This window comes from Crinia signifera, chromosome 1 (assembly GCF_055691185.1).
Source record: "Crinia signifera chromosome 1, ASM5569118v1, whole genome shotgun sequence".
Taxonomy (NCBI): Eukaryota; Metazoa; Chordata; class Amphibia; order Anura; family Myobatrachidae; genus Crinia; species Crinia signifera.
Window position 1 is genome coordinate 163,820,057 of NC_139217.1, and position 24,463 is coordinate 163,844,519.

A 24,463-nucleotide genomic window follows, 5' to 3' on the forward strand; every position below is an offset into this window, starting at 1 on the left:
ATGTATTTATATCCTTCTGGAGATATGGCCTCCAGAACTGAACACAATACTCTAGGTGAGGTCGTACCAATGACCTATACAGTGGCATTATTACTTATTTCTTTCTACTGCTGATACCTCTCCCTATGCAACCAAGCATCTGACTTGCCTTCTTCATTGCTTTGTTACATTGCCTACCTGCCTTTAAGTCCCCTGAAATAGTGACACCTAGATCCCTCTCTTCCTCAGTAGTTTCCATTATAGTGCCATTTATACTATATTGAGTCTTTGGATTTTTGCAACCCAAGTGCATGATTTTGCATTTTTTGGCATTAAACTGTAGTTGCCATGCTCTTGACCATTCCTCTAATCTGCCTAAATCATCAATCATTTGTTTTACCCCTCCTGGTGTGTCTACCCTGTTGCATACCTTTGTGTCATCTGCAAAAAGGCACATTTTACCCTCAATTCCATTTGCAATATCACCAATAAAGATATTAAAAAGCACCGGTCCAAGTACAGATCCCTGGGGTACTCCACTTGTAACCTTTCCCTCCTTTGACTGTACTCCGTTTACTACAGTTAATAGAATAGATCCATTAGTATCCAATTCCATGCTTTTGAGTTTGTTTAGCAGTCTGCAATGTGGGACAGTGTCCAAAGCTTTACTAAAGTCTAGATAAGCTACATCTACGGCCCCTCATTTAGCTATTATTTTAGTCACCCAGTCAATAATAATACTGTGTATAGTTCTGGATACCATATCTTCAGAATGATATAAATACATTGGAGAGTGTACAAATAAGGGCAACTAAAATGGTGCATGGCCTACATCACAAAACTTACCTGGAAAGACTAAAAGATCTTATATGTATAGTTTGGAGCAGAGAAGGGAAAGGGGGGACATGATAGAAATCGTCAAATATATCAAGGGTTTTAACATAATACAGGAGGGAAATTTTCTTCAAAGGAAAAGAAGTAATAGAACACGAGGACATGCACTGAAACTGGAGGGAGGTAGGTTCAGGGGAAATGTTAGAAAGAATTACTTCACAGAAAGGGTAGTGGATAAGAGGAATAGCCTCCCATCAAAGGTGGTAGAGGCTAAGACAGTAGAACAATTTAAACATGCTTGGGATAGGCATATTAATATCCTTACAAATAAATAAGGATTAAAAAGGGTTGAGATTACCTGAAGGGTAAAAAAAAGGGGCAGACTAGATGGGCCAAATGGTTCTTATTTGCCGCTAAATTCTATGTTTCTATGTTTCTATTCTAATAAGGTTTATTTGACATGATCTCCCCAGAGTAAATCTATGCTGTTTGTGATCCTGTAAATTGCTGGATTGGAGATAATCTGCAATTCTTTCTTTTAAGAAACTACTGATTTATGTTCACTGCTCAGTATTTGTTTGCATCTTCCTTGCTTCCACTTTTGTGCTACATACCCTGCAGTAAAGCAGGGACCCCCTGAGACGGAGTAATAGAGCCCACAGAAGGTTGAGAGGAGGAAAAAGGCCTAGGAGATTTTACCAAGTCATCTCTCTGCCTGTTCAAAGCCTGTGCTAAAGCAATCATAGACCACCCCAGGGCAGCTGCCCACGCAAGTACAGCCTGCTCCGACCTCTGGGCTTGAGCCCAACTGGGCACAGACTCACATGAGGGGCACAAATCCCCCTGATCCATCTGTTCAACTGTTAATTAATACTACAATATTGCTTGAGCAAATCTATCTATCCATCTACCATGTTTTAGGTTTTGATGTTTAAAAGAAACAGAACAATAAATACATATGATATATGCAGCATTACAAGACAGATAAATAATCTATATATCATTTAAGTTAAGTTTATTTTCACCAAAGTGTGACATCACACTGTACTTGTCAGCTGTAATCATTTATTTTATTGAAATATTTTAGTTAAATATTAAATCAAGCACTGAACTTTCTAAATGGAGAATAAAACGACATACTTGCGAACGCATAAGAAACCTGAGCTTTTATAGTCTGACCATAATAAATGAAGTAGATAACTGCCTTTTCCTCACATATGCTGTCATTTTCCTTGGGTATAAAATACAGGCATAGGACTCCTTGGTGTCCTACAGCAATGATGTAAGAGTCTAGTCTGTGGAAGCGTGCTTAAGGGAAGAGTAAAAGGTTTATGTGCAAACATCCAACTGCTTTGTAGTCTTGTTCTGAGACTGAAACACGTTTATTACATTGCAGGAAGAAGCCGGACAATCTGCTAGTACTGTATGCACTGCTTGCAAAGCTTTAAATATAGTTTATATGCAATCCAAGCTCTTTCTACAAAAAATCCTACTCCTACAGACATGTAGGGCGAGATTTAATGAACATCTCGCAGTGCCGGTGAACTCGTGCAGCATTAAATCTTGCCTGTAATGTTACAGAAAACAAGCATTTTAACACAGTAATTTTGTCTTATAATACCACTTTTACACCAGAATACCGGGTAGGACCCGGGAAATCGAACACGGGAAATTGCCAGGGCATGCCCTGCCTCAGACCCCATTTACACTGCAATTCAATCCGGGTTATTCCCGGGTAAGGTCCTTTCACACTGAAAACGGATCAGCCCTGTCTTTCCTTGCTGGTGTCATTAAAAATGGACCTTTGGGCTGTTTGAGATGAGGTCACAAGAAAGGGAAAAGGGAGGGGGTGGGTTCTGCTCCCAGCATTGCAGCAAAGATGGCAGACGGAGTAACTGTGTTGCAGTTGCAGACATGATGGTGCAGATCAGGTTTGGGGTCAGCCAAAGTGGAACACACTGCGTGACAGCCAGTGTGTGCTGCAGCAGATGAGGCTGTAAACACAGTGTGGAGTGTGCTTGCAGCACAGAGCGTGGTAACGCTGCTGCTGCGCTGCTACATGTGCCCTGTGCGGGTCTCCAGCAGATGACATCATCTGCCAGAGCCGCAGAAGCACCAATCAGCTCTTCGTGCCCCTCTACCCACCAAATAACCCGGATAATGACCATTTACACCACCCTGAGCCCCGGATAAGCCCCGTGTCCGACCCTGAACATTTGCCGGGTCAGATTCCCGGGGAACAGTACCCGTGTTATTTTTTTTCAGCCCATTTACACCATGCCCTGCCCCGGACTGGAGCGGCAATATCCTGGGTCCAACCTCTGGTGTAAAAGGGGTATAACAGGGTTATTTTTCTAGTGTGAAAGGGTCGACATTCCCTGGTCTTCAAAGACCAGGGAATGTCGACCCGAGTTGACCCTTTCACACTAGAAAAGAACCCAGGTAGAAATGCTTGACCCGGGAATTTGCATGGCAATGCATTTAAATTTCAGCTAAAAGCCAGATAGTATTACTTTCCCAAAAAGCATGATAATTTACTAAAATAATGCAATGTAGAGAATACCGTATAAACCTGTTCATGTCAGCTATGTATAGTGTATAATTCACATGCACAGTCTGGAACCTAATATCTAAATCTAGATGACTGAATCCCTGCAGACTCTGGTCCTAGCCAACACAAGTGTCTCTCCAGACACCACACTTACTTTATTTGATGTCTTCTGGCTGCCTGTTGCTGTTTTCTGGCTGCCATCCACCATTACAGCTCAAAATTGCTAATTAGAATTTAGATGCCAGGCCTGCCCAGATGCCCCTAGCATTTGCCTATGCCTAGTAGCAGCTCTGCATGAAGTCATAATGGAAACTGCTAGAGAGTTACAGTATGCAGTAAATAGCGGAAGCCAGTGCACACATAAACAGAGCAAAGGCATATCCAGGAAAACAGGGAGGTGGTACATAAAGGAGAATGATTTAAAAAAATTCACAATGGGCCTGATTCAGAATGGTACGCTAGTGATGTGATGTAAAGATGGGCTAATATATACTAAATGAACAGCCACTGGGATATTTACAGGATCAAAAGGTATGGGTCATAAGGTCGACAGTAATTAGTTTGACAGTGAAAAGGTCGACCACTATTGGTCGACAGTCAATAGTGGAAACAGCGTTAGTACAAGGATGTGGCAGTATCAGGAGCGGACAGCTATATCACCACTGATTCTCATTTCAGTGTGCTTTAGGGCCTAAGCAAATGGTTTTCCATCAGGACTGTCTACATTACGCAGATGCCTCAGGACCTTGATAGTAAAAGGACATTTGGGACTACAACAGAGCAAGCCAAGGGTGATAAGATAAAGGAAGGTTTGCACTAAGGCCGATATCCTAATACATGCAATCATTTTTTGGCAAAAAACAAACAAGCTATTATCATTATGTTAGCCCAATGGTCATTATCAGACTATCCAATTCTAGCTCTTTTTTGGCAGAAAAAATACCCATTATTGGGCCTGACTCAGTTGATCCCTAATTTGAGAATTTGCAGTAGACTAGATAGCTGCCACCCAGACTTAGGGTGGGATGCTCTAAACCAGAAATGCTGTAAAAACCCGTTATCAGGATTTTTACCGCATTTCTGTAGTCTCTAACCCCCCTCTGCAGTGTCAGCGCTGCTGAGGGAATTGCCAGCATTAGCTGGCCATCCCCTGCAGAAGCTATGGACTTCTTACTGCAGTGCTGTGTGAAGGATCTGTCAAGGATCCCTCCCAGCATGCCCTGCGGCCGACCGGCATCGCAAGGGCCAGCTCTTATCGCAAGAGCTGTCCCTTTGCGTTAATAATCGCATATATTAGAGCATATGCGATCATTAACAATGCAGTACCCGGGGAAGAGGGGCGTTGGAGGTCTGCGGATGTTAGAACATCCCACCCTTAAAGAGTAACTGCCCTTTGCAAAATTCTGAGAGAATTGTGAATGGATCCCTAATCAGCATCCACTTGCAGATCCATGCGCAATTCATGACCTTTCAAAACGATTTTACTGTCCGTGCCAATGTGTGTAGGTCTGAGGCTTCCATTAATCTGTGACTGGGACAGGCTGGGAGTGGTCATCGCTGACATCCCAGACCTCAAAAACGCCTGGGCCTTCAGACACACACAGAAAACATGTCCTCTCCCAAACGCCAGCTTCCTGTCACTCAAACTTTGAGGGGATTTCTATTATGATCCATATGCATTTTCTATCGCTATTTAGCCTTGTGCATGTGAAGTGATAATTGCTGAATTTGCGTATTCTCACATTAGCCATCAATTTGGAATCAGGCATTGTGTATGACAACACATGGGATCCAGGATAAAATCCTGATCCCATGTGTTATAGACAACTGGAAGGGTATCTTTCCACGGAATATGCTTCAAGTGCTTAATCTCCTATAAATACCAGGGATTACCACTGCTAATAGGATACCAGCATACTGTCAGTGAACAAGGCATGCATGGGTAAAAAATAGGGCAACATAATAAGATGGAGAAATGCTTATTTGAATTGTTTGTAACCGTCACTGCTGTTTTTAATAGATCTGAGAATTGTGCCTTTGTGTGTTTGTGTTGGACTGAGTCTTCTGCTATGTTTGGCATGAATAATGGGGATTTATAAAGCTAGGCTATTTCTTCTTAGCCAACAATCCAAAAGAGATCAGCTGCTCCTCCAGAGCTATTCTCCATTTCCCCTTCAGCAGCAGAAACTGCTTTATGAATCTAGTATAAAGTGACTTTATCACTCAATATCTAGGGGAAAATTACAAAGGCAAGTCAAAAGAGGTAATACAGGTTGAGTACTAAAAGTTTTTTATTGCTACATTAGACCAGATTGGCATGGGTTTGTGGAGGATTTGGCTACCGCTCCATACGATAATGACAGCAGTTATTATAATGTCCACAGCAGAAGAGAAGCCACCTCTCATGAGATTGTCGCAGCTACAGAAAGCAGAATCCAACCATTACAAATGCATCTCCCAGTGTTACAGGATTGGTGTTCCATCCATACAGCTCTGACCATCTCCGAGCAGTGGGATAGAAGTGTGAGGGAGAGCACATAATGGGGCAGATGTATTAAGCCTTAACAAGAGATAAATGTAAGGGTGATAAGGAGAGATAAACATCCAGCCAATCAGCTCCTTACTGACTTTTTTCAAACACAGCCTGTAACATGGCAGTTGGCAGGTGATTGGCTGGACATTTATCTCTCCTTATCACCCTTGCATTTATCTCTTGTTAAGGCTTAATACATCTGCCCCTGTGTGCCCACTTCACAAATGACTGAGAACAACCTCAGAGTCTTGTTTTATAACGTTAATAATAAATACTTTACAGAAAAGTGCTTTATGATAGACAGTGCCAATGTCTCATAAGTCACAGGAATCATTGAAACTCTAAATGGGGCTAAGCAATATTTTAGTAAAAATTGTATATGTACTGTATTTTATATTTATAGCATGGGACGATTCTAAAACGGTAGTTGGTTGGACTTTTATAACTGTAAGCTGTGTGACTTTTCCTCCTCTTCACACGTTTAGGCTAAGAATGTCTCTGTCAAGAGCAATTCGTAAATTTGCATATTGAAATTCACCAGATAGACTTTCTCGTGTATTGGTGAAAATCCATGGTGTACTGGGGTACCTGTTGAGCACATTTCATAAATTACCGGATCAGGGCGCATCCAGTGGTTTTTATACAGTATAATTCAGTAAACATAAGTGTCCAACAGTCTGCAAATTCCTGTTATAAGACTTTTGTTGATGGTGTGATATTTGCTTCTTTCTGTTTAATGCACTGTGATTGGTCTGGTTATCCATTGCTTGCTACTGTAATCAAATTTAGAATTTTTAGTATACTGGGACGATCACCTTTAACAACAAAAATTTGGCAAATGTCTGAAATTGAACAGATCGGCCAAATGGATTTATTCTTCTATCTAAAAAGCTATCTTCAAATCATTGTTGAGACATCGAGACAGGCAAAAACAGAGCTGATCATGTTTTTATGTTTTGTATAAAAACTTTTTCCATTTCACAATTTGTGACCACAATTAGTGCAACCATTGTCATGTCAACTTGTTGCACCTGTCAACCTTAGACACAGTTAACCTTTTACCTGTTGATGAGGTCAGCTTATTGACTGTTTATCTACACACTGTCTATCTATATATATATATAGGAACCCATAAAGAGGTGGAGAGTAGTAATAGCCAGTGGTGTACCAAGTGGTGTAGAATAGTGGATAGTAGTAATAAAAGCTGGTGAACCAAGTGATGCACTGTAGAAATAAACAGAACGGTAATTACATGTTGTGTACAGAAGGACAGAGAGGTGGTATACCAGGTGGTTATAGAAAGATACAGGGTAGTAATAACAGAGTTTGTTTATGAGGATAGAGATTACGGTACATGGGTTGTTCCATGTAGTAAAGCTCTAGTCTTCATAGTTAATAAGTACCTGAGTACATGGGTACATAGGAGTATATACATTTACATTCTCTGTTATCTAAATGCATGCTTAAAAACAAAGTTAATAGTAGTAGTCCATAGGCTTCCCAGTTACATGGAACACTCATTAGTGGGTATTTATTAGTGCTAATATGCAATCAATCAGCAATCAACTTTAACCAGCTTGTTAGACAATTAAGGAAAATGACTGGCTAATATAGGTTTGCAACACTTTTGCACTCTGTTAGTAAATAGTGGTTTCAAAAATGTGTTAAATATTTCTCTGACTTGGTTTGCAAATTTCTTTTTTATAACATAAATTATTAATATAAAGGATTGTATAAGAATTCAGATGTTTTATATCTACCAAAATAGTCTCCCTCCCCTCTCGCAACCTCTCTCTACATGCCCTATCAAAATTATTACCCAATATAAACCTCTCTACCTGGATAACATGTGGCATTGACACTATCGCTACCTTGATAGATGGAGTTTCCATTACTCCCTTTAGTTCCCTTCAGGATCAATTCACCCTACCCGATAAGGAACTCTTCACCTATGGCCGGATTGCCCATTGGCTAAGAAGTGTAGTGAGATCTTCAGGACCAATTCTGCTACCTCCCCCTAGAATACTTACAAAATTAACCCTTGGAAACTCAAGAGGATCAATAAGCTTCTGGTATTCAGAGAGGCAGGCTGACACCGCGGAGGATAAATCCACTACCCAAATCAAATGGGAAGGCGCACTAGAGTGCTCCTTTTCCCAACATCAATGGGAAAGAATTTATCTAGCTTCACATAGAATATCTAAATGTAGTAACCATCTTGAAATGCACTACAAACTCCTACAAGATCTATACTTCACCCCTGCCAAACTGCACAAAATCTGGCCCTCAACGTCCGACTTATGCTGGAGAGAATGTGGCGAGATCGGTGACACCTATCACATCTTCTGGGCCTGCCCGAAAATAAGACAACTATGGGGGGAGGTTTTTAACCTCGCCTCCAAAGTTATTGGAGCTCCGATCGAGAAGGCCCCCCTCCCTGCGCTGTTGCACCTCTACCCTCCAGCTGTCCCACAAGCCAAATGTTACGTCTTAGGCCACTTGTTCATAGCCACTCGGGCAGCTATAGCACAAGAGTGGAAGGAACCTCCCCCCCCCCCCCTCTTAGCAAAATAGTCAGGAAACTCCACCATTCGTTCCAAATGGAAACAATGGGATTACCCCCCTCATCCGAATCCTCCTCTCCCCTAGTGACCTGGTCCTGTTGGAGGGAGTATGCTGCTACACATGAAGGGGCATCTCTAATATTTGACATGGCTTAATCTAATGTAGAACCCACTTAACCTACTCCAATTTATCACCAACCTAATCCTTGTATTGAAATTGCTCTTATCTGTATTCTCAGTGTAATTACTGTATGTGCCTGCACTTATAGTTCGATATGTATAAGCTGTTGTATGTTGGATTGTACCCCCACTACCCCCCCCCTCCTTTATTCTGTATCCTGCTCCCCTTCCGTATGTAACAGAACAAAACTCTTAATACAAATTTATATTGGAATAAGAATTCAGATGTTTTTTAATTGTATAGCAATTTATACCTGTCTGAACTGAAATCAATAGTGGTAGGGAAGCACTTTCAGATGTAATAATTCTTACAATATCATAGTAATAACACAAGATGATATTCTCATGAATATGGGTAAACCGGCCTGGGTTCACCAGGTATGTGGCCCCACAATGACCAAAAGCATGAACAAGAATGGTCCTATGACAGCTAATCACATTGTTTTTAAATATTCCCTGTTGACAGGTTGTTTTTGCCAAATATTGTTACAGTACCCAATCTAAAGCTGGGTACCCATTAGATGACACCGCAAACAATGAAATGTCGTCAAACAATCTCCCTTGAACTGGCTGGAACTCCTGACAAATTGGGTTCCATACACACATGACGATATACACACGCCGTCTTTGCTGTCTTTGAGGATATACAGTAGTAGGGATTTTACTGTGTGTACAGACCACAGAGGGGGTCGTTAATGACCCAATGGAGCGTGCATCATTAATGATATATTACATATACACTAGATGATATGCTCGGAAATATGGTTAACTATATCATTGCTTGGATCATTTAAGGATATATATACTGGATGACATAACAGTCTGTAAAAAAAATAATATGCTGTTGCTTCAGAATTCAGATTCCTGGTGCAACAAGTTTAACCAAATTAGTGAAAAACGACAGGTTACGTACAGAAGGATGAAAACTCTATAACACAAAATTAAGAAGGCAGGAGAGGGGAGTAGATGGTGTGCGCATGCCCCCATTGTGACGGAATTTGTAAATTGACAATGTTGGGAGGTATGCAATAACATAGGAGGTTACAAGAGGATACTGACCATACATACAGTATGTTTACATGGAGCTGTAGCAGATCAATATATTATTGCCATATTTGCATTTATTGCTATCAATAAGGGCTGCTATAATGTTTGTGCAGCCAACTCAAAACCAATCCCTAATAACCCTGTATAAAGCATAACAGAGCATCCTGTTTCAAACCAGCAGAAAAAGGTTCTTAAAATAGAATAATAACGTCATTTAAAAGTAACAGTTGGTTCTTGTTTTAAAGTACAAGTATGTTTAATCTGAACTAACCTTTTTGGGGAGCAGCCGGTTTACAGAGCTCTGGAACTTGCAGTAGCTGAATGAAATCTCTTAATCATCACAGAGACAATCACCTAAGAGAAACAAAGAGAAAGTTCTTGTGTTACTCACATTTGATTAATACTGCAGCATATCTGGGTTAGAATTGCTGTATTTTATCATCCCTTTGTTCAATCCTTATACATAAGTATCATGTGAATTCCTTTTAACTACAATTCTGCGGTTAGTAATTGGACATCAGTTTTGTCGTTTCCAAAATGTTAACTGCAATGCTGTCATTCATTTATCTTACTATGGCATTAATCTGGATTTCTACCCATTGATCTACTGACATTTCAGGCCGATAACATCAACAATTTGCCTCTCCACAAAGAAACAAAAGCCTGCCAGTTATTCTCAGAGAGGACTTGTACAATCATTCCAACATTTTCCACCTTAAAAAATTAGATTGATTTTTTTTTTGTTATTCTATTCTTGTAACAATTCAGGGTCTGCAGTTTATGTTTACAGTGTAATTCTGAAAATATTGATAAAAATGTAACACTAACCTTATTGTATGTTACCAATAATCAGAGCTGGAGCTATTCAGAATCAGATCAAAACTATTGGATCCACAAATGATCCCGATAATAAGCTAAATAGGAGAGACCAAACAGCCTTCAGAGTTCATTTATTACCACTGAATGTCAAGAGCAACTTTATATATCTATTGGGGCCCCTAATGTTTCAGTTTCATTTAAAGTGTACTCCCCCCTCCCCTCCCCGAACTCAGTTGTCCTGGAACTATTGTGGATGTATTATGCAAGAATCAAGAATAATCACCATGTTTGCCAATTGCAAAACTTTGCTATGGTATATTTTATCTAACGTGGTGCAACACGGATGTGAATCAGAACTGATAAATAGGCTATAACCATAAAGAAATTCCATTTAATTTAGCATGAAGAGCCCACCTGGGGTATTCAATGGTATTCAATGGTAGGGACCCATGTTTAGAGGTGTGGCTAGTCTCTGGAGGGGGTGTGGCCAGCCACCACATTGGTATATCTAATCATTAGAGAGTGCATGGGCTGGGGACCTTTAATAAATATATAAATTAAATACTGGTAATGTATATGTAATGTAATGCATTATAATGTACCAGTTTAATAATAGCAGATTAATAACAGCAGTTCACTATAGAAAATACACCATAGTCCTGTGCAGCATAATTTCTAATTCAAGTGAACAGTCTAGAACCTGATCCCTATAGGAGGGGGAGGGGCCCTAGGCAGTGGGGCCCGCCTGGGATTTCCCCTGTGCCCCTCTGGGCCAGACCAACCCTGCTATCAGGCAATCCATCAACACCACCAACATCCGTTACCATCAACATAACTCCAGATCAATATATAGAAAAACAAACAATTAATGTGATGCTGGTCGAACTCTGACCTTTTTTTCTTTTTCTTAAAGAGGCATTCATTTACAAAGCAAAACCATGTGTATTCCGTCAGTGCCTTAACAGCTGGGCACTCAGGGAATGATATCAAATGTGATAAATCCTTATGTATGACAAAGTATGGCTCTGTCATAAAATGACAATAAACAAGAGTAATTAAAAAACTAATTTCAGAGCAAGCGGAAATGTCCAGGAAAAGGTTAAAGAACTTAAGAAGATACTGTGGACTAAGAAATCCATTAGGATGCAGACGCTTGCATTTTGTAGCACAAGGCTGTGAAAAGGACCAGTTTATCATAGTACAATCCGCTTTCTTCATGGATGGGCGAATCCCTTTGAAAGATTATAAAGCCACCGATTCTCACTGCAGGGAGCACTTTAAAGAGCTGAGAACCAAAGAGCTGCTACTGAAATAGTCTCAGCTATCAATCTGTCTCAGCAATACATAAAGATGTCATTCAAAATGGCAAGGTAACTTGTTTGGTGCTGGGATGTATATTAAATGCACTTTATCATCCAGCACACATTATTCTACTCTGTCCTGTGCCATTCAAATTGGCAAATGTTTTCCTGAAAAAGCAGACTACCATGATTTATGGCTGCAGGGCATCAATATCAATGCCGGAAGCAGATCATGAAAGTGCTGCCAAAGTAACCAAAGAGCAACTACTGAGATAGATACGCCAGAGGTATTCCAGATGCTTTACCACTGTCTGCCTTCCAAAGAAACATTATATGATTTACTAAGGGAGAGAGAATGTCCTCCAGCAGGGCAGAGGAATGTTTCAAGGATATAAAGTATTATGAAAGATCATCTTTACTCACTTGATAGAAATGGCAGTACAGCAAGCAAACCGGAGGGAAGCAAATAAGAGAGAGCAAACTATGGGGAAATCATCATCTGAGCAGAAATAATTTTCACTTTAGAGCCAATTAAGCCCAGACAGGATGGCTTGATTTCTTTATATCCTTTATTGGCAAGGTAGATAGAAAAAAAATGAGAATCATAATCTAAAGTCTGGTTTATTTGACAGAGCTTAATCATGAGGGTGATCAAAGAGATACTTAAAAGGTCACATTGAAAGATGGGAAATAGGAGATCAAATACTGATACATATATTATAGTATTGCTAGCACAAACATAACCAATTCACAGCAGAGATAACAGACCACTTCTATGGTAAGCACTGATGAAGGAAATAATAGAATCAAGAGTTGCCCAGACAGCCATTTAGAATATTATTTAGGATACAATACATATGAAGCTGTGGGAATTTGTTGTGCTATTTACATCTAATATCCTTTTTTGGACAACAAACCTGGATTTCTTACATTTCCCGTGCATCAACTCCGGTCCGGCTTATTCTGAAAGGGTCTGACCCAGGTTTACAATCCCAGGTCCACGACCCTGCAATTGACCAGACTTACTGGCAAAACTATCTACCTGGGTCCGAAAGATATGACCTGGGTTATCAAAACAATGCCTACAGATGTGTCCGCATACAACTTTCCCCAATTTAGCTGTATGGCCAAATAAGCAATTCAATTTAACCTGCGATTTAGCCACGCCTTCTGATTTTTTGTAAAATATGCTTATTTAATCTGCTACTTTATACTAGTTCTTTTGTGGCCGAAAAAAATGTTACTTCTTAGCCATGTTAAATATATAGTTCCAAATGACCAAAAAGGAAAAGGTGTAGGACGTCACATATGCAAAAGAAAGTTAATGGCATTAATTGTAGCTCTTTGAGATTACCTTATCTCCAAGCGTCCACTGTAAACGTCTGTACACATAAGGCAATCCCCGCTGCTGCCAATATCAGCAACAGTCTTGCAGCATGCACATATGACGGAGGGGTAGTTAACTTCCCAGGGGTGAGCGCATCGGCTGTTGGGTAGAGTATACACACTGGGCGATATCATGAATGATATCGTTCAGAAGTGCCAAAATGATATAGTTCATTACATCACCTAGTGTATGTGGGGCTTAAGACGAAAGAGCCGGGTCACGGGAAGATCCAGATGCGGTACAAAGTGTGATGACCCAGTAATAACCCATGTTGTCACCCATGTGTGAACAAGGGTAAGTACAGAAAAACCCAGCTTCAACCTATACTCAGTGTCCCAGGGCCCAGCTGGAATAAAGCCAAGGCTTATATCTAAAAGGGCCTTACTGTGCTAAGGGGAGTTAGGGACAAAGTATATATATTGTTTTTTTTCCACAATAAATGTTAATTCAAGTTTGACATAATAAACAGTTTAAACAAATAAGCAGACAATACAGTGAGATACAATGCAATTAAATGAGTCACGGCTGTTAATCAAAAGTAAGATGATGATAGAATGACATTTAAAATCTGAAATAATGGCTCAGAAAATACAAGCAACCTGATCATAAATCAAATCCCGCTTGAACAATAAAATATTTTACATATGAGCAGAGAACAGATAAATAAGACAAGAGAGAAACTAGGAAAGAAAGACATGAAGAGACAAGAGAAAGGGCAGGGGTGGAGGGATAGTATGGTTTTTCCGAAAATCATAACAAACCCTACAAAGAGTTGGGTGTCCTCATCGTATCGATAAGTAGGCATGATGTAAAGCCCGAAATATAGGACTCATGCTTAAGTCATAGTCACCATGGTAACCATGTGGCTGTAAACCTCTGTTGGCTTTCCAGTGTCACATCTTTTCCATGAACATGTACATGGTGGGTGGAGCAGTACTTCGCCACTGAACAGGAATGACCACTTTGGCGGAACTGTTAAGGAATTTTAATAGAGAAGTTTTTAATACGTTGTCAGAAGCCAAAAAGCAGGCTCAGAGGGGACATTCGGACCCACGATCCACCTAGAGATTTAAATAACATTTCGCAAAAATGGGCTAAGTGAGCAACAGTCCCACCAAATGTGTACAAAGTATATTTTTATCCTTTGTATTTTAATGTTTCTCTCAGTCATCAATTAAATATATGTAAAATGGGTACTTCTGTAGTTTCACGGCGCCAGCATTGCGCCGTGCTACTTCCGGGTTCTACGCTCACCACAAAATATGTCAAAAAAAGTATCTTAACTCCATGCCAACATGGATAGTTCATACCCCCACTATCCATGTTGGCATGGAGTTGATTTTAAATAGCGTGGTGAGCGTAGCGAGCCACCGAGCCCGCAGCGTGGGCGAGCGAAGCGAGGGGACTGGCGCCGTGAAACTACAGAAGTACCGTAAGATGTTTCTGTAACTCCCTAATATCTCAATGCAGCTCTAAATGGGGAGGATGTGGATGGGGGCAGAAGACGCCTCTTTAGAAGCAAGAGCAATAGCGGGATCTCTAAAATGTATAAGCTAGATTTAAAGCAGCAATAATTTAAAATGCAAAACCAACTTGGTTTTGGCCTTTTAAAATAATGCAATGTTAAATCTATAGGTTTACCATTTTTGAAATCCTGAGGCTGTCTACAACTTGCAGGCTATTACATTTACTTGGAAAAATTGATTTATTTTTTTAAATAACTGTGGGATTAAACACAAGTTTTCTATTATAAATATTGAGGATAAGAAGGGGAGGGGGGTATAGATATCCCAGTGCATAGAATCCCATTCGACAGAATGCTGACAGCGGAATCCCATCGTTCAAAATCCCAAAATATTTTGGTACATATTTAACTGTAACCGTAATGCTAAACCCACTCCACCCACAGTTTATCCAACCCCTAATCATACCCTCCCACCTATCTTGTAGCATATCCCTTAAGGTTGGGCAGACATTAAGAAAATCAACAATCTACAGTAAATCGGCGTGAATTACTGTACCTTCGCCCCGGACCATGCAAGATTGCGGTACATACCAGAACGATTTCATGAATGATTACTGTACCATCTTTCATTATAATGCACACCGCTGAATGCTATATTTTCTGGTTGCCTGCACTTAATGTCAGGATTAACTCTATCCCCTGCTGTAGACTAATAGTTTACAAATGGTAACAGAAAAAAACAAGAAAGCTTGATTTAAAATGTATTTCTACTGCCATTTTTAAATCTATATTTAAATCTAAATATGCAGTGTCAGAAACAAAATGTCGGTTTGTTTCTACCCGGTTTGTTTTATCACTGTTTCTTATTGTAAAGCATAACGGAAGTTGCTGCGCAATATAACAAACTGCAAATAAATAAATATACCATCATTATTTTTTCTTGCAAGACACAGCAGTGATCATGCCATTTTATTTTAATACTGTACATAGGAGTAGAAATCCTTAGAACACTGTTTTCTGTATGTTTAACTATGATCTGAATGTCCAGCAGGACCCCTATCAAAATCTAAATGTATGTTGGGTGCTGTTGACCTTCTAAGGGCAGTATTCAATGAGAAAAATTCTCCGTGTTTTATGGAGAATTTTTGCTTTTTTCGCCTTGGACGGAGCATTTTGCTCTCCAAAAGTGAACCACCCTATTCAATGTGAAGTATTCGCCGTCTTTCTAAGTGATTTTCGCCGTCTCTCTCCGTGTAGAAATTCTCCATCTTTTGATGGAGAGCTGGAATGTGAACTTTTAAACTAAAAGGATTTTTTTTTTTTAATTTTGGTGTCAAAAAATCAGGTTTTTTTTTCTGTGAAGGGGCATGTTATTTTTATTCATGTGCTTATAGCACATTAATATATATTTAATTAAAAAAATATATATATATTTTTTTTTTTACACAGTGCAGCCAGCAGGGGGCCCGGAGCGCTCGAGCCGCTCATTAGATATTCATATATTCACTGCACCCGATCGTTAATATGCACGATCGGGTGCAGTGAATACTGGGTCCCCCGCTGGCTATAGGGGGGGGCAGCCTGTGCTGGCTGGGTCCCCCCTCCCCTCCACATATGTTCTGGGGCATCCAGGGAGACTTTAATCTCCCTGGATGCCACCGTCCCACGGCTCCCTGTCAGCTCCCTGCCGTGGACGCTCGTCCGCTGCAGGGGTTAAGACTCGCCGCGAATGGCGGCGAGTCTTAAATACATTGAATAGTGGGAGCAGGAGGCTCCGGAACACGGAGAGTGCATGGCGAGAGAAAAAATCTCTCGCCATGCACAGAGAATTTTGTTCATTGAATACTGCCCTAAGTGCTGGACAGTTCCTAGTATAATTGATAACAAGGAAATTATTAAGGTTTTAGGGGTATATTCAATCTCTACTGATATTTCCAATAGGACTCGCCATCCCGGCCGGGATTTGCCTGCTACAGACCCGCCTCACTATAGAAACAGGTCTGTATTGTCGGAAACGGCAGTGGATTGTCTTTCAGACACTCAACAGCCAGAACATTGAATTCTGGCTGTCGAGTTACAGTCGGAAGAACTGCAAACAGCCCAGAATTCTGACTGTCGGGACATTCTGACATTTACGGAATCCAATTGAATAACTCCCTTAGGATTTTAAAAAAAAATTACAAGAGGGTGAGCAACTATCTTGGATCTTATACTAGTTATGCAAAGAAAAATACATGGTGCAGATGCACACTCCATTTTATTAATCAATAATAGAGGCTCTTGGTATATTAATTGGCCAAGAAATATTTGCCCACCAACCAGCTTCACGTGGCCTCATTTCTGGTGGGTCCCTAATACTAAGTTTGAATCTGGGGCGCGGAACCCCGATAAGGTTGGCATAGGCCAGTCACCCCAGGGCAGCACACAAGTGAAAAACTAAGCTAAAGGTGTATTAATAAGAAAGTAGCACCTCATGTATCTTGGGTGTGCATTCTAAGATCCCCCCCCCCCCCCAATAATCTTATACTAGTTATGCAGGTCTGCTAATGGGGCTTCTGCTTACAGGGATCAAGGAAAAATAAAGGTCTCCAATTGCTGCCAAAAACCTTTCTCTTACAACCACCATCCAGTCATTACTAATGCCCCAGGTGATACCCCAATTGGAAAGCATTTTCTGTACTGGCCCCTAGAATCAGCCATTATGAGATGGTAATAGTAATAGGAGGAAACTGGAGATGCTTATACCACCGCTGTTCCTTGTAAATAGGTTTCCCATGTGGTAGATAGCTGGCAAAGTCTATTGCTGTGGCTTGAATAAAACTCCTCAATATTCACTGAAAGGAATAAACTAAAGTGTGTTGTGCTCTCATTGCAATGAAGCAAAGTAAATAGATAAAAATGCAGATAAAACAGAGTTGTGTTCAATAAATGAACATGTAACCATTGGAAATTGGGTTCACACACCTACATCATAGTTGCCTACCCTCACACTTCCTGCAAGAGGCTCCCATTCAGTCATAAATCTACTGCTGCCAAGTCTGTCACTAAGCAGTTTCATTGCAAGAACAGTTTGCAATCACTGTACGGATTAAATCACAGTAATTCACTTGCTGCTCAGGAGTCCCTGCTGTCAGTTCTTATAATCCCACCTGGTAGGAACCCCTGACAGGAGAGAGAGACAGAAGCACATGATCACACAGGATCTTCTTATTTGTGCTGGTGTGCACTCAGCTATAGTGTGCTGCTGCTAGCAAGTTTAGTTAAACACATTTGTTTAATTAGCGTATCTGGTATCCAGAATGATTTCACTAATGCTATATTCATATGGAAAAAAGCACATCCAATAAATATAAGTATTGCCTATATAATTGTTAGTTGCCTATATAGTTGCAAACAAGAAACGGTACTCTTTACCTAGAAGGGCGCCCATTGCGACCATCGAATGCACTAAAAATCGGGTGCGACGCGATGCCCGCGATGGCCGCGATTTCCCATAGGGACCAATGTTAAAAATGAGATTGGACCCGATTTTAGTGTTCAATGCCTCAATGCCCGCGATTTTTACATAGGAAACAATGTTAAATGGGCCACAGAGCCCTAATAGTCACCGTGAACTCTGAAATGGCCCCCACAATTGTTAACGCCACCCCACGATCAACGTGAGCGGCGGTACGCGTCCTCTGACCTTTTCATGCCCTACTATCCACGTCGGCGTGGAGTTGAGAATAGAATAGTGTGGCGAGCGCAGCGAGCCACCGAGCCCGAAGCGTGGCGAGCGCAGCGAGGCCCGCGAGGGGACGCGGATACCTTCACAGGTAAACACGTCCCCTCGCGGGCTTCACAGGTGTCCGTGGCGAAAAGCGGACACCTGTGAAGCCCGCGAGGGGACGCGTTTACCTGTGAAGGTATCCGCGTCCCCTCGCCACGCTTCGGGCTCGGTGGCTCGCTGCGCTCGCCACACTATTCTATTCTCAACTCCACGCCGACGTGGATAGTAGGGCATGAAAAGGTCGGAGGACGCGTACCGCCGCCCCTCGCGGGCTCGCTGCGCTCGCCACGTTGATCGTGGTGTGGCGTTAACAATTGTGGGGGCCATTTCAGAGTTCACGGTGACTATTAGGGCTCTGTGGCCCATTTAACATTGATTCCTATGGCCAAATCGCGGGCATTGAGGCATTTATCATTAAAATCGCGGTCAATCACCGTTTTTAACATTGATCCCTATGGGAAAATCGCGGTCATCGCGGGCACCCGATTTTAATGTACCCGCGATGCCCGCGATTTTTTACCCCCGACGCCCGCGATTCCAATCGCGGGCGCCCTTCTAGGTAAAGAGTACCCAAGAAACCCCATATTGCAGATAGCAATGTTAGAACCAATACTTTAAAAACTTCCCAAATTATATTGTTACTAATGCTACAGTATATAGAAATATTTAGCAATTCAAGCATTCAAACATAGACACACCCATATGTGTAGCTAGACACGCCTTTTGGGCAGAGTGTGACACAGCCCCTCGATGCCTTACCACGCTTTGCATCCTACTGTAATCTCCTTGATTCTAGTATTCAAAATTAGGCAATTGTAACCTATATACTGCATTGTGTTTTGTGTTTGAATTCCTGCCAGTGATTGAAGAAATGGAATCAATGACGTAACAACCATTATCAAAGCAAACTACCTGCATTACAAGTTTACTCAAGGATACAGCAATCTGAAGAACAGGCACACACAATGGAGGATTTGCTTTGTATTCCATCCCATATGTAGCCTTATATGTTGCTTGTATTTAATAAAACCTTTCCTTGGTTGTACAAAATCATGGTCCCTGAGCTACAATCATTTGACACTTCATTACTAATATACTTTCATAGCTCCCAACGTTTGCTGTCATGCCTGGAGAAGGGCCGCTGACTGAGAGGACGGGGCTTCTGTTGGAAGGGGTGTGACCTAGTGCTGCAATCCATTTTCATCACTTTAGGAGCATGCCCAGCGCTCCCCAAGCAGCTGGACGGCCCTCAGCTCCCCTCCATGCAACAAACAGATGTGGTGTGCATACGTACAGCATCTATTCATTGATCACCAGCTGCTATACAGAGCAGAGTAGCGGTGATCACTGCATCCCCCAACCTGCCTTCCTGTCTGCGGGACACTGCGGGTGGGACAGTCTCCAATTAGCAGGACAGTCCCACTGTAATCGGGGCAGTTGAGAGGTAATGTATGCATTATGAATGGTAAGAATTTGTAACAAATTCCCCGGTATTATAAAGTACAGTGTCATCCAGAACCAGTCATAGAACCTTGCGTTCTGGTGGAATCGATGCAATAAAGAATACAGTATTTATCCTTATGTATCAATGCCTATTTCCCTATAGATTGTAAGCTTGCGAGCAGGGCCCTCCTACATTTTGACTGTCTGTAAATACCCTGTTTTTTTGTATCACTGTCCCCTATGTAAAGCGCAATGGAATATGCTGCGCTATATAAGAAACTGTTAATAAATAAATAAAAATAAATAAATAAATTGAACATGGCTGTTAAAACAGAAAAAGAGATCAAGAGATTTGTTAAACTTTCAAAGAGGACAAGTGTAGATGTTGCCCATTGTGGCCAATCAGATATTGTGCTATCACTTTACATAGTGTACTTTTTTGTCATTTTGGCTTAAACACCAGAAAAGAAACACAATATTTATGGAGGCCAAACATGTTCACCCTAAACAGCAAATGAGTGCTGCATTTATTGCGTACTGAACGGCTTAATGAACACCATCGTTGATTTTATTACGGTCGAAATGAATTCAGGCTATGTAAGCAAATAGCTATCCAACCGATCTAACACGAAACACATGTTTGTGATGTGACGACACTGAGAAGATTTTTTTTTAATTAAAACCACATTAGGTTTTTTTTTTCTTTGCCAATATTCCAGTATCTGATTATATGCTTTTATTGTCAATTACTAACACATGTCTGAAACGAAAAGAAACAAAAAGAGAAAGAAACTCTATATGCTAGCTTTCTGTGAGGCTAGGGGATTTATTTTACATGCTGGTTTTGCAGTGTACATATGCCTCATAGTGCTTCCTTTTGGGTAGCATATACAGAACAACATGGAAGTGAGGTTGGCCTAAACAATGTGGATTAGTTGCCAAAAGCAGCATGTCAGCATCTAATGGTCATTTCAAAGGCCATGGGGTGTTTGTCCTAAGACAGTGTTTTTCAACCACCGTGCGGTGGCACACCAGTGTGCCTTCAGCTGTTCTCAAGTGTGCCCCCAGATATAGAGGTGCCCAAACCAGTTTACAGCCACCTCCAGTTCAACTGTTATTTACTGGTCTCTTCTTTTCCTGTAAAGTGCCAATGTGTTTTATTTTTGTTTCCTGTGGGGACTAGTGTGCTTTTTTTATATGAGGGCCAATAGGTTTGTTTTTTTTACCTGTGGGGGCCAAGGTGTTTTGCCCTGTGGGGATCTCATGGTGTGCCTTGGAAATTTTAAAATCTCGTTTATTGTGCCGCAAAGTTAAAAGGTTGAAAATCACTGTCCTAAGACTTGGAGAGAGGTAATGTTGGCACAGATAAAGTACCAGTCAATCAACTCCTGTAATTTCCAAAAACAGCCTGTAAAGCAGCAGCTAGGAGCTGATTGGCTGGTACTTTATCTCTCACTACTTTATCACCCCTAAGGTTTATGGGGAATACACATGGGGCTATGTGAGGGCTATTTCTAAATGATCTGAGTAGAAGCATGGATTGCTCTGTGTGTCTGGTCCCTGGCGACTGCGATTTGTGATCCCGTGCACCATCATCATCTGACTAGATTTAGGCTGCATGCAGTATACAGCCATCACCAGTGTTCTCTCACCAGAGACAGGTCGCTCAGCACACATCGCTAGTGCATCGCTGTGTGCTGGCCCTGTTGGACATGTATTACAAAGTATTTCACAGAGCATGTTTGAAAGGTATGCTGTACTTAGAAGCTTCTCTTGCAGAACAGTTCAGCAACTGCCAAGTAATGATGTCTGCTTCAAGCTGGGTACACAGTACAAAGGATGATGCAGATTCAATAAGCGCTCGGACGGAGCAATTATCAGATCAGTGCAAACTAAAACTAAAATAGAGGGGGACAGAAAAGGAGTGTCTTCTTTGTTGGCGCACAGAGGTAATTTGAAAAGATGTTTATATTTAAAATTACAATTCTTTATTAATAATTGTTAAAAAACTGTCATAATTGTGAAATATAAGAAAATTGTGTATAATTAAATAAAACAAATGTTTGTCAAGAAACAACGGTGTCCTTTTTGTCTTTTCTTATTGTAGTTTCTGCGGAGTTATTCTGATTACGTCTTAGAATTAGACTTAGAATTTTTAGGAAATTTTATGTAAGGTCATTGTTGTACACAGTTTTGAAATATATTCTGATACGTGCGGTATCCCTACAGACTGTTGCAATTTATATAGTCTGTTACTTTATTTGTATGTGGTTTTAAATATTCCTCCACTGGGAAGCACTGTATCAGTTTAAAGATTTCAAATAAGTACACGGTTTCCACTGCTTTTGAATTGTAGTTCTTTAATATTGCAGGTTAATTGCCCGGACAATATTCACTAAATTTGTCGTCTTTATATCACTCCAAATGGTGACTTGCTACTCAGTGTGTAGTATTATATTATTCTTCTGAGTTTGCCGAGTTAAAGTCCCTGCAAAAAGACTTATAGTTCAGTGTTGTGCTTATATTAGCGTATGCAAGTGGTGTTCCTTACTAAGGGGGTTATTCTAGTTCATTCTTTCTGACAAAATCCTTCTTAGATGGACAAAACCATGGCCCTTATTCTGATCGGTGCGGCCGGAGCCGATTATGCGGCCAGGACCGTGCGTGCGAAACCCCGCCTTCCATACGGATCGCCAACGCCGTCCGTATGCGGTAAGAAGCTGTCCGAACGGACCGCACGTGTATTTTTCACGGAATACGCCTCCTCCATCTAAGGAAACCTCCCCCATCATTCGATGGTCGCAGACCATCGAATGCAGGACCGAGTGCTCCACCAGCACCCGCAACCTCAGACCACACGGACATTTTTCCGTGCAAAAGCAGAGATCTGGGCGGGCAGCTGACATCCGGCGATGTCATATGTCCGCCCCCTACACGTGCGTCACGGCCGCATTACCATACGTACGCCCAGCGTTTTCATGGGAACTCCCATGAAACGTGGGGCGTATGCATATGGTAATGAGCCCAAATAGCCCTTCACACCCCTCTCCACCCCTGTTCGGAGTGTTCACATATCATGCGGAATTTGGCCGTACGCCCCGCTCGGACATGCGCAGAGACGCCTCTGCACATGCGCAGACACAAAACATCGGCGGGCCGAACGCACGCGGATATATACGCACCGATCAGAATAAGGGCCCAAGTGCACTGCGGGTGGGGCAGATGTAACTTGTGCAGAGAGAATTAGATTTGGGTGGGGTTTTTCTTCAAAGTGAGATCTATATTGCAGTGTAAAATCATGCAGTCAGTATTTTCCCTGCACAGAAACAAAATAACTCACCCAAATCTAATTTTCTCTGCACATGTTACATCTGCTCCCCTGCAGTGCACATGGTTTTGTCCATCTAAGAAGGATTTTGTCAGAAAGAATGAACTAGAATAAACCCCTAAAATTGTACCTAAACAGGATCTTATACTCCACCAATTGTATTGAATGGTAAGGTGAAATGTGGTGTCACTAATACCTTGTTTTTAACTAGTCTTTAATCATAGACAGTGACAGAGCGCTTTTTATTTGTGTTGTGCGTTGATCATTAGTATGCCATATATTTGTCCATAGATGTGTTCTTTTATATGTTCAAACACATCTATATATATCACACTTTATTATAAGGATGATACTCTTTCATCCGGATATCAATTATCATGTAACATATGAGTGACCAATTAATTGCACAGTGTGTAGATTCACACTTTATGTTTGTGCAATTTATTTGATGACCAATCAATTGCACAGTGTGTGTTCACACCTTATATATGTGCAATTTTGTTCGAATTTAAGGCATAGGTAGCATCATTTACAGGATATATCTGGCAGATATTTATATCGTGGGTGGCAGTGTGTTGTCTATTTTAGTCATAGAAGGCGCATTACAGCAAGTGCCGAGCAAGTATCTATATTTAAATGCCGTTATTATTGCCCTGTGCAGTTCCAACTGCGGTATATCTGCCAGATATTTAGATTGTGGTTAGAGAGAGAGTGTATGCGGCCGGTGATGATTTGTTGATACAGATCGTATCTATACTGGATATGCGTCCGTTTTTAGATCATAGACGGCGCATCCCAATAATTTATCCAATATCAGCTTTACATACAGACTACTCCTATTTCAAAATATTAGCTGTATGCGTGTCATCTATCTTTAACATAGACGGCGCAGTACAGCAAGTGCCGGGCAGGTATCTATTTGAAGTGCCGGGATAGTTGCTCTGACACTTGCGGGTCTAGCTGCGATCGCTTCTACTTGATCTCTGTGCATGTGTCCGTCTTTCCCAATACTGGACGGTATATTACAGCAGATAACAGGTAGATTATGCTTTAGATGCCAAATTCATCTGTTATGATACTCGCGTCTTTGCCGCGGACGCAGTAGTGTTTGTTTTAAGGGTGCAACACAATTCACATTCAATACATTTTAAATCATAATTTAAAACAAAGAAATGGATCACCGTGACGCCGACGCGCGTTTCACGGGTAACAGTTTTGTCAAGGCGCCTTCACAAAACTGTTACCCGTGAAACGCAAGTCGGC

At 41.2% G+C, this 24,463-nt stretch overlaps 1 protein-coding gene across 4 annotated transcripts in view; it reads right to left on the reverse strand.

Annotated features, from left to right (window-relative positions):
* The window catches only part of TMEM150C (transmembrane protein 150C), a 164,711-nt gene that overhangs the window by 63,038 nt on the left and 77,210 nt on the right, over positions 1-24,463 (reverse strand). Inside the window, exons 2-3 of one of the 4 annotated variants that reach the window (XM_083175885.1) lie at positions 10,517-10,602; positions 9,960-10,042 (exon numbers count right to left, since the gene is read on the reverse strand). The exons of 1 other annotated variant lie outside the window; for it this stretch is intronic. The gene's annotated coding sequence lies outside the window, so the exon portion shown is untranslated. The remainder of the gene's footprint in view (positions 1-9,959; positions 10,043-10,516; positions 10,603-24,463) is intronic. 2 more of the 4 variants (XM_083175902.1, XM_083175875.1) reach the window with 2 other exon arrangements.